Source organism: Bubalus bubalis, chromosome 9 (genome assembly GCF_019923935.1).
Source record: "Bubalus bubalis isolate 160015118507 breed Murrah chromosome 9, NDDB_SH_1, whole genome shotgun sequence".
NCBI lineage: Eukaryota > Metazoa > Chordata > Mammalia > Artiodactyla > Bovidae > Bubalus > Bubalus bubalis.
Genome location: NC_059165.1, coordinates 66,499,270 through 66,509,665, shown reverse-complemented (window position 1 = coordinate 66,509,665; position 10,396 = coordinate 66,499,270). Strand labels below are relative to the sequence as shown.

The window sequence follows — 10,396 nt, the reverse complement described above, 5'->3', positions numbered from 1 at the left end:
TTAACAGGCGGTAGTCATATGAACACTTAACTGGGAATGGAGGCTCTCCTTCCCAGGTGGCTCCCTGATGTGCCTGGCAGGTTGCTGCTGACTGTTGTTTGGAGGACTCAGTTCCTCTCCACAGGGGTCTCTCTACAAGGCTGCTCATACCGCAGAGGCTGGGTCATCCTAAAGTGAATGTTTCAAGAGACAAGGCAGAAACTGTAATGCCTTTTATGACCTCACATCTGAAGTCACAAACGGTTGCTTCTGTATTATTCTACAAATCACAGAGGTTAGCCCGTATGCAGTGTGGGAAGGGACTATACAAGGACACAAACAACAGGGAATAGGATCTTTAAGAATCATCTTGGAAGGGTAGTTACACCAATCCAAACCATAATTTTCCTTCATGTGATTCAAGCAGTTTACATAGAGGAAAAAACTCCATTAATGAACAGTAAAATCTACTTTTAAAATATTGGTTCAATTTCCTTTCCAGTCCTTATTTACATGCATAACCTGTGTACATTAACACTCACAGAACACTCGACCCAACAATAGCAGAATATACATTCTTTTCAAAGTGCACTCAGAACATTCACTAGGGTGTATTCACTAAGGTAACCCATATTCCAGATCGTAAATTAAGTCTCAATAAAAGTAGAAGGATTCAAGGCATATAAGGTTTTGAATATGGCATCTTATTCATTCATGAACACCCATATACCTGGCCTTAGGGCTCCAGGTATATCTGACCACGGCAGAGTTAAGGTAGAAATCAGTAATAGAAACATCTCTGGAAAATCCCTCAATCTATAGAAACTGAATAATACACATCTATATAACCCATTGGTCAAAGAAAAATTCCAAAGGAAAAACTAGATAATATTTATCTTTTCAGTTTATAAATTTATAAAAGTATAAAATCATGGTTTTGAAAATATGAGTTCTCTCTGTGGGAAGATTTTTAAATAAAAATTCAATTTCTTTATAAATATACAGGTATTTGGGTCATTTGTTTATTCTTGAGTGAAACTTGTTCGTTTGGGTTCCAATGAATTTTTCTATTTTATTAAATGAGTAAAGTTGTCTTGCTATTTCCTAGTGTCTTTTTAATATATGTGGAATCTGTAGTGATAGCATCTCGCTCATTTCTGATATTGGTAATTTGTCTCCTCTCTTTCGTCCTGAGCAGTCTGGCTAGAGATTTACTGATTTTTATTAAACTTCTCATAGAACTACTTTTTATTTATTTTATTTATTTATTGGCTGCGCCATGGGGCTTATGGGTTCTTATTTCTGGGACCAGGAATTGAATTCAGGCCCTTAGCAGTGAGAGCATGGAGTCCTAACCACTGGACCACCAGGAAATTCCCATAGAACTACCTTTTAGGTTCATTGACTTTCTCTATTATTTGTTTTCTATTTCACTGATCTCTGCCCTTGATCTTTATTATTTCCTTTCTTCCGGTTGTTTCAGGATTTATTTGCTCTTCTTTTTCTAGTTTATTAAGGTGCAAGCTGAAGTCACTGTTTTGAGACATTTTTCTCTAATATTTAGTGCTATTAATTTTCCCAAAGTAGCACTCATGGCATCCCACAAATATTTTGCTTCCATCTTTAGTTTGTTAGAAATATTTTGTTATTTTCCTTTTGAGTTCATTTTTGATCTGTGAGTTATATAGAAGTATTGTTATTCAGCTTCCATATGTTGAGGGATTTTCCAGAGATGTTTCTAACACTGATTTTTAGTTTAACTTCACTGTGGTCAGATATACCTTGTATGTACTGTAAACAAAGAACAAAAGAGCATTTTTGCTCACCAACCAATTCTACAGGGAATAACCTGCTGCAGATCTCACCAACAGCACACTCTGCTTCACACAGAAGAAAGGATGATCTCAGGATGCTCTGTGCTTTGGACAAGCAGGCCCCTTAGATGTATATCTCAGGAAGATTTTTAATGAACTCAGATTCTTGCATCTTCCCACATATAGGAAAGCACTGAAATCATTAACCTGAGATATCTATTCTTTGTGACTAAAGAATACCAAGGAGAGATAAGAAAGCCTTCCTCAGTGATCAATGCTAAGAAATATAGTAAAATAATAGAATGGGAAAGACTAGAGATCTCTTCAAGAAAATTAGAGATACTAAGGGAACATTTCATGCAAAGATGGTGCACAATAAAGGACAGAAATGGTATGGATCTAACAGAAGCAGAAGATATGAAGAAGAGGTGGCAAGAAAACACAGAAGAACTGTACAAAAAAGATCTTCATGACCCAGATAACCACGATGGTGTGATCACTCACCTAGAGCCAGACATCCTGGAATGCGAAGTCAAGTGGGCCTTAGGAAGCATCACTATGAACAAGGCTAGTGGAGGTGATGGAATTCCAGTTGAGCTATTTCAAATCCTAAAAGATGATGTCGTGAAAGTGCTGCACTCAATATGCCAGCATATTTGGAAAACTCAGCAGTGGCCACAGGACTGGAAAAGGTCAGTTTTCATTCCAATCCTAAAGAAATGCAATGCCAAAGAATGTTCAAACTACCACACAATTGCACTCGCCTTGCATGCTAGCAAAGTAATGCTCAAAATTCTCCAAGCCAGGCTTCAACAATATGTGATCCGTGAACTTCCAGATGTTTAAGCTGGATTTAGAAAAGGCAGAGGAACCAAAGATCAAATTGCCAACATCTGCTGGATCATCAAAAAAGCAAGAGTTCCAGAAAAGCATGTACTTCTGCTTTATTGACTACGCCAAAGTCTTTGCCTATGTGGATCACAACAAACTGTGGAAAATTCTTAAAGAGATGGGAATATCAGACCCCCTGACCTGCCTCCTGAGAAATCTGTATGCAGGTCAAGAAGCAACAGTTAGAACTGGACATGGAACAACAGACTGGCTCCAAATCGGGAAAGGAGTATGTCAAGGCTGTATATTGTCAGCCTGCTTATTTAACTTATATGCAGAGTAGTAGTAATAGTGTTAGTTGCTCAGTTGTGTCCGACTCTTTGCGACTCCATGGACTATAGCCTGCAAGTCTCCTCTGTCCATGGGATTTTCCAGGCAAGAATACTGGAGTGGATTATCATTCCCTTCTCCAGAGGATCTTCCCAACCCAGGGATTGAACACAGGTCTCCTGCATTGCAGGCAAACTTTTTACCATTTGAGCTACAGGGAATACCTGATGTATATGCAGAGTACATTATTTGAAATGCCGGGTTGGATGAGGCACAAGCTGGAATCAAGATTGCTAGGAGAAATATCAATAACCTCATATATGCAGATGACACCACCCTTATGGCAGAAAGTGAAGAAGAACTAAAGAGCCCCTTGATGAAAGCCCCTCCTCTTTCAGAGGAGAGTGAAAAAGTTGGCTTAAAACTCAACATTCAGAAAACTAAGATCATGGCATCCAGTCTCATCTCTTCATGGCAAATAGATGGGTAAACAATGGAAACAGTGAGAGATTTTATTTTATTGGACTCCAAAATGACTGCAGATGCTGACTGTAGCCAGGAAATTAAAAGACGCTTGCTCCTTGGAAGAAAAGCTTTGACAAACCTAGACAGCACATTAAAAAGCAGAGACATTGCTTTGCCAACAACGGTCCGTCTAGTCAAAGCTATGATTTTTTCCAGTAGTCCTGTATGGATGAGAGATTTGGACCATAAAGAAGACTGAGCAATGAAGGATTGATGTTTTTTTTAACTGTAAAGATAAAACCTGTTAAACAGTTAAGTCTGTGAACTCCTGCGAGTCCCTTGGAGGGCAAGGAGATCCAGTCAGTCCATCCTAAAGGAGATCAGTCCTGAATATTCATTGGAAGGACTGATGCTGAAGCTGAAACTCCAATACTTTGGACACCTGATTGGAAAAGCTGACTCATTGGAAAAGACCCTGATGCTGGGAAAGACTGAAGGCAGGAGGAGAAGAGGAGGACAGAGGATGAGATGGTTGGATGGCATCAGCAACTTGATGAACAGGAGTTTGAGTAAGCTCCGGAAGTTGGTGATGGACAGGGAAACCTGGCATGCTGCAGTTCATGGGGTCACAAAGAGTCAGACTCAACTGAGCAACTGAACTGAACTGAACAGTAATCTTCTGTTGCTGTTCTTTAGTTGCTAAGCCATGTCCAACTCTTTTGTGACTCCATGGACTGTAGCCCACCAGGCTCCACTCTCCACAGAATTTCCCACGCAAGAATACTGGGCTGGGTTGCCATTTCCTTCTCCAGGGGATCTTCCCAATCCAAGAATCGAATCCACATCTCCTACACTGACAGGTGGATCCTTTACCACTGAGCCACCAGGGAAGCTCTAGAAATCTTTTACCAAGATATATACCTGATTGCCAAAACTGTCACATATAAACTGGATTTTCTCCCACCTCTTGGGAGCAGTTTACTCAGAACTACTGAGTGACTTCCCTGGGCTTCCTGGTAGCTCAGTTGGTAAAGAATCTGCCTGCAATGTGGGAGATCTGAGTTTGATCCCTGGATTGGGAATATCCCCCGGAGAAGGGAAAGGCTACCCAGTCCAGTATTCTGGCCTGGAGAATTCCATGGGCTGTATGGTCCTTAGGGTTGCAAAGAGTTGGACACGACTGAGGAGCTTTCACTTTCATTGAGTGACTATCTGCTGGGCTATAGTCCTTAGTGAGACCCTGAATAAAACTCATAGCTCTAATTCATTTTGCAGTACAGCAGAAATTAATACTACCTTGTAAATCAATTATACTCCAATAAAAATATATTAAAAAATTAAAGCTCTTATATCATGAATTTTTCTATCAGTTGACTTAAATCCTATTACCTTTATTAAGACTTGTTTTACAATCTGGAATATGAGCTACTTAGGTAAATATTCTTGGTGCACTTTCAAAAGAATGTGTATTCTGCTATTGTTGGATTAAGTGTTCTATAAATGCTTATTTTGTCAAATTTGTTGGTTGTGTTGTTCAAGTCTTCTATACCCTTAGTTATTTTCTGTCTACTTGTTGTGCCAGTTAACAAGTATGGGTATTGAACTCTCTGACTATAACTGTGGATTTATTTCTCATTTTATTATTTCCATCAGTTTTATTTCACTTATTTTCAAAATCTGCTCTTATGTATAAATGTTTAGGATCATTACGTCTTCCTGATTAATTGACCACATTATCATACTCAAGATAATCAGTATGATAACTCATTATCTTTAATAACTTTAATACCTTAAATAACTTTCTTTGATCCTCATAATATTCTTTTTTCTGATAGAATCTACTGGCCTGGTATTAATATAGCCTCTCTAGTTTTCTTTTTATTAGTGTTAGCATAGCTATGTGCCTATTTTATTTAAGGTACATTTCTGGTTGGCAGTACTTCTTACTCTTTTATCCAATTCAATAATCCTTAACTTTTAATTGGAGCTTAGATTATTTATGTATAGGGCTTCCCTGGTGGTGCAGAGGATAGGTTTCCACCTGTCAATGAAGGGGACACAAGTTCAGTTCCTGGTCTGGGAGCGTTCCATGTGCTCCCAGTACTGTGGAGCAACTGAGCTTGTGCACTACAACCACTGAAGCCCATACCCTGGAGCCAGCAAATCGCAACTACCGAAACCTGTGGTCCTAGAGCCTGTGCTCCACCACGAAAGAAACCGATGCAATGAGAAGCCTGTGCACCAAAATTAGAGAAAGACCCAGTGCAGCCAAATATAAATTAAATAAATAAAGCAGTGTGTGTATGTCAAAAAATATATAGATTATATGTAATGAGATTATGTATAACGTGGAAAAAGTGACAGATTTTATTTTCTTGAGCTCCAAAATCACTGTGGAAGATGACTGTAACCATGAAATTAAAAGATGTTTGCTCCTTGGAAGAAAAGCTATGAGAAACCCAGATAGCCTATTAAAAAGCAGAAACATCACTTTGCTGACAAAGGTCTTTATAGTCAAAGCTATGGTTTTTCCAGTAATCATGTATGGATGTGAGAGTTGGATAATAAAGAAGGCTGAGTACTGAAGAATTGATGCTTTTAAACTGTGGTGTTGGAGAAGACTCTTGAGAGTCCCGTGGACTGCAAGGAGATCCAACCAGTCAATCCTAAAGGAAATCAGTCCCGAACACTCATTGGAAGGACTGATGTTGAAGCTAAATCTCCAATACTTTGGCCACCTGATGCAAAGAAATGACTTAGAGCCTGATGCTGTGAAAGATTGAAGGCAGGAGGAGAAAGGGATGACAGAGAATGAGATGGTTGGATGGCATCACCAACTCAGTGGACATGAGTTTGAGCAAACACAGGGAGATAATGAAGGACAGGGAAGCCTGGCAGGCTGTAGTCCATGGGGTCGAAAAGAGTCGCACACGACTTAGTGACTTAACAATGAGATTATAGACATGATTAGGTTTAAATCTGTCATGTTGATATTTACTGTCTATTTGTCCCATTCGTATTTGTTTTCTTTTTCCTCTTTTAAAAATTCCATTTATTTACTTTGTTGGGTTATTAGCTAGAGTGATTTGTTTTGTTATTTGGCTGGTTTATAGGGTTCATAGTATATTTAATTATTTCCTCTAGGACTCTCCCCAAGACAAATGAAAGCATATATCCACACAAAGACCTATATGTGAGTGTTCACAGCAGCTTTATTTGTAGTAGCCAAAAACTGGAAACAGTCTAAATATCCATCAATACATGAGTGGATAAACAAATTTGGTATATCCATACAGTAGAATACTACTATTAGTAAAAAGGAATAAACTGTTGATAAATATGACAATGAGAATGAGGGACTTCTCTGGCAGTCCAGCCGTTAAGACTTTGCCTTCCCGTGCAGCGGGTGCTGGTTCCATCCCTAGTCAGGGAGCTAAGATCCCACATACCTCATGGCCAAAAAACAAAAATATAAAACAGAAAGAATATTGTAATAAATTCAATAAAGACTTTAAAATGGTTCACATAAAAAAAATATTAAAAGAAGAAAAAAATAAGAATGAGTCCCAAAATAGTTATGCTGAAAGAAGGCAGACCAAAAAAGTACATACTATATAATTCTATTTATATACATTCAAAAAATGCAAACTATTCTATAGCTAAGCAAGCTATATTTGTAGTTTTCTGGGGACGAATGGCAGGTAGTGTAAGCAAAGAAGGATGGGTGGGAAGGATTATGAAAGGGCACATGGAGGCTTTGTGGGGCCAGGTTTAATTATCTTGCTTGTGGTTATGATTTCACGTGTATATAGATGTCAAAATCCATCAAATTATATACTTTAAATACGTGAAGATCATTGTAGGTCAATTGCACCTTATAAAGTTCTAAAAAGAAAATATTGGCAGGAATTTCCTGGCAGTCCAGTGGTTAGGACTCGGCACTTTCACTGCCATAGTTGGGATTTAATCCCTGCTCAGGAATCTGCAAGCCATGTAGCCAAAAAAAAAGAAAAAGAAAAAAGAATGAAAGAATAAAAGAAAGCAACGAAAAAAGAAAATTGGAAAGTAAGGAAATAAAAAGTGTAAATTATAATCTTGGCACCCAAATATGATAACTATTAGCAATTTGGTCACTATCAAACTCTACAGACAAATTTTCAGACACCCAAGTGGTATCTGAAAATTTTAAAAAACTGTAGTATTCCATTGTGTTAAAAATTATTTTACCTTTCTCTAATTTCTAGGGTCAATTTATATTTGCCAAGGTAGTAGATGCTACTATTGTCATAATTATAATGAAATGAATACTTTTATTACTAATCATCCAAACAACAGATCTTGAAACCTTTCTGGGTTCACCTCTTTCACCACAAAATCAACGGATCACTGAGTTCTGTAATTTCTACCTTCTCAGTATCTCTCATATTTGTCACCTTTTTTCCACTCTCATCTTTAATGTGTTGCTGCTGCTGAGTCGCTTCAGTCGTGTTCAACTCTGTGCGACCCCATAGACGGCAGCCCACCAGGCTCCCCCGTCCCTGGGATTCTCCAGGCAAGAACACTGCAGTGGGTTGCCATTTCCTTCTCCAGTGCATGAAAATGAAAAGAGAAAGTGAAGTCGCTCAGTCGTGTCCGACTCCTAGCGACTCCATGGACTGCAGCCTACCAGGCTCCTCCGCCCTTGGGATTTTCCAGGCAAGAGTACTGGAGTGGTGTGCCATTGCCTTAAGTTAGTATAATTGTGTTAGGCTTGCACAAAAATTACACAACATACAATCTGCTGTAAGGAGATGTGTTCCCTCTGGCCTTGCAAAGAGTGATGGGGATGAGTCACTGTATCAAAACTCTGGGGACCAACGTCACCAAGATTGACCCTCATTTCTCTTCTGAAAAAACTGAAATAATATCTCATTCTTTTATCTTAATGCTAAAGATACTAAAACAATAAATCTAAATGTAAATTAAAGCAATAAGTCTAAAATATGAAAAAACAATTTTTTCTTGAACATTTATATGTTGTTACAAGCTGATCAATTAATTTAATAGCTGTTTTATATATCTGAATATTAATTACACATCTATATATATGTTTACTGGAGAAGGCAATGGCACCCCACTCCAGTACTCTTGCCTGGAGAATCCCATGGATGGAGGAGCTTGGAAGGCTGCAGTCCATGGGGTCGCTGAGGGTCGGACAGGACTGAGCGACTTCACTTTCACTTTTCACTTTCATGCATTGGAGAAGGAAATGGCAACCCACTCCAGTGTTCTTGCCTGGAGAATCCCAGGGACGGGGGAGCCTTTTGGGCTGCCGTCTATGGGGTCGCACAGAGTTGGACATGGCTTAAGTGACTCAGCAGCAACAGCATATATGTTTACATGGGTTCAACAACTCTTTCTCAGCCATATACAGCTCCCTTGGAAGGCTTTACCAAACTCTCCCTGTGGTTAAGACTCTAAGCTCTCTAGTGTCTTAAGCTTGTACTACTTAACACGTCTGTAAGTGTTTATTAATAGCCTATTAATCCTCAGAGGGCAAAGACAGATACTTAATACTGGCTGTTAAATTTTGCATAAATGAGTGTTTTTTCCTTCGTCCACATACTGATTCTCTTCAAGGCAGCTAACTAGCTAGGGGTGATTTTCTTTGTATAAATATCTAGTTATATTGGCTTACATGTTTAGTGACCCTATGGATTTGCCTAGTACATAAATAATCTCAGAATACCCTTAGAACTTATTAAGGAAGGGAATTGTTTTATCAAATGTACACCACAATTTTCATGTAAAAATATTACCCAATAGTTGCATGGTTTTTCATTCTTGATTTTGTCCAGAATTTTTGGGAGAGTAAGATCCAGTGCTAGGGATTTATCAATGTGGCTTCATAGCATTTATTATCTATAACCCAAGTTGCTTGTAGCGCATGGCAACTTGTATTGTGTCTTACTGAATTTTAAATTAACATAATACTCATAATCATAGAAGGTTGAACTCAAGTGTTTACTACTACTCACAAAATGTCACATTCAAGTAATGAAAAATAATCATAATCATAAACCCACTAAGACAGCACAAATAGGAGAGGAGGACACAGGGGTGTAGCTTCTTACATAAACTTACCATCACTCTTTCTGTTCTTGAGCCCTCCCTGACCTTGGCTGATGAGTGCATGGGGTCATCGAGTTTGGAGCCTTCGCAGAGTTCCATGGCGTAAATTGGCTTGCTTCCTATTGACTTTCCTTCACTGTAGGGTTATGATTGGGCCCTTAAAATGATTTGGTTATTTAAGTAGGCATCCACGATTCCATCCATTTTTCCAGCTTCCAAAAGAATTGCAGTTTCTCATGTTTCATCTCCTTTTCTCTTTGACTTATGGGTTTATACTTTGTGTCTGTTTCTTTTTTTTTTTTTAATATGGAATGCTTCACGAATTTGCGTGTCATCCTTGCACAGGGGCCATGCTAATCTTCTCTGTATCGTTCCAATTTTAGTATATGTGCTGCCAAAGCGAGCACTGTGTCTGTTTCTTTTCTACCATTTTATTAGGTGTCAGGAGGAATGGTAATAAATATGGTTTCAATGAAAGCCTTTTTTCCTTTGTTCTTAGTGTTTTTGTGTGTTTCCCCAACGGATAGTGAACTCCAAGTAAATCACTGTTGAAGTGTTATTTATACATTGTAATATAGTACCTTCCAAATAGGAGTTATACTGATGTTTGTGGTTATTATTGATAACCTTGAATAGCATGTGCAAGTATCCTTGCTGCTGCTGCTAAGTCACTTCAGTCGTGTCCAACTCTGTGCGACCCCACAGATGGCAGCCCACCAGGCTCCCCCATCCCTGGGATTCTCCAGGCAAGAACACTGGAGTGGGTTGCCATTTCCTTCTCCGATGCATGAAAGTGAAAAGTGAAAGTGAAGTTGCTCAGGAGGATACAAAAGACTTTCCAAAGACATTAGCAATTTCCAGGTCCT

General features: G+C 38.8%; 1 non-coding gene across 1 annotated transcript; it reads right to left on the bottom strand.

The window, feature by feature from the left end:
* Window positions 1–9,830: 9,830 nt before the first annotated feature.
* Window positions 9,831–9,937, bottom strand: LOC112587208. Its single transcript, XR_003111724.1, has one exon. It is a non-coding gene; the product is annotated as a U6 spliceosomal RNA (small nuclear RNA).
* Window positions 9,938–10,396: the final 459 nt, after the last annotated feature.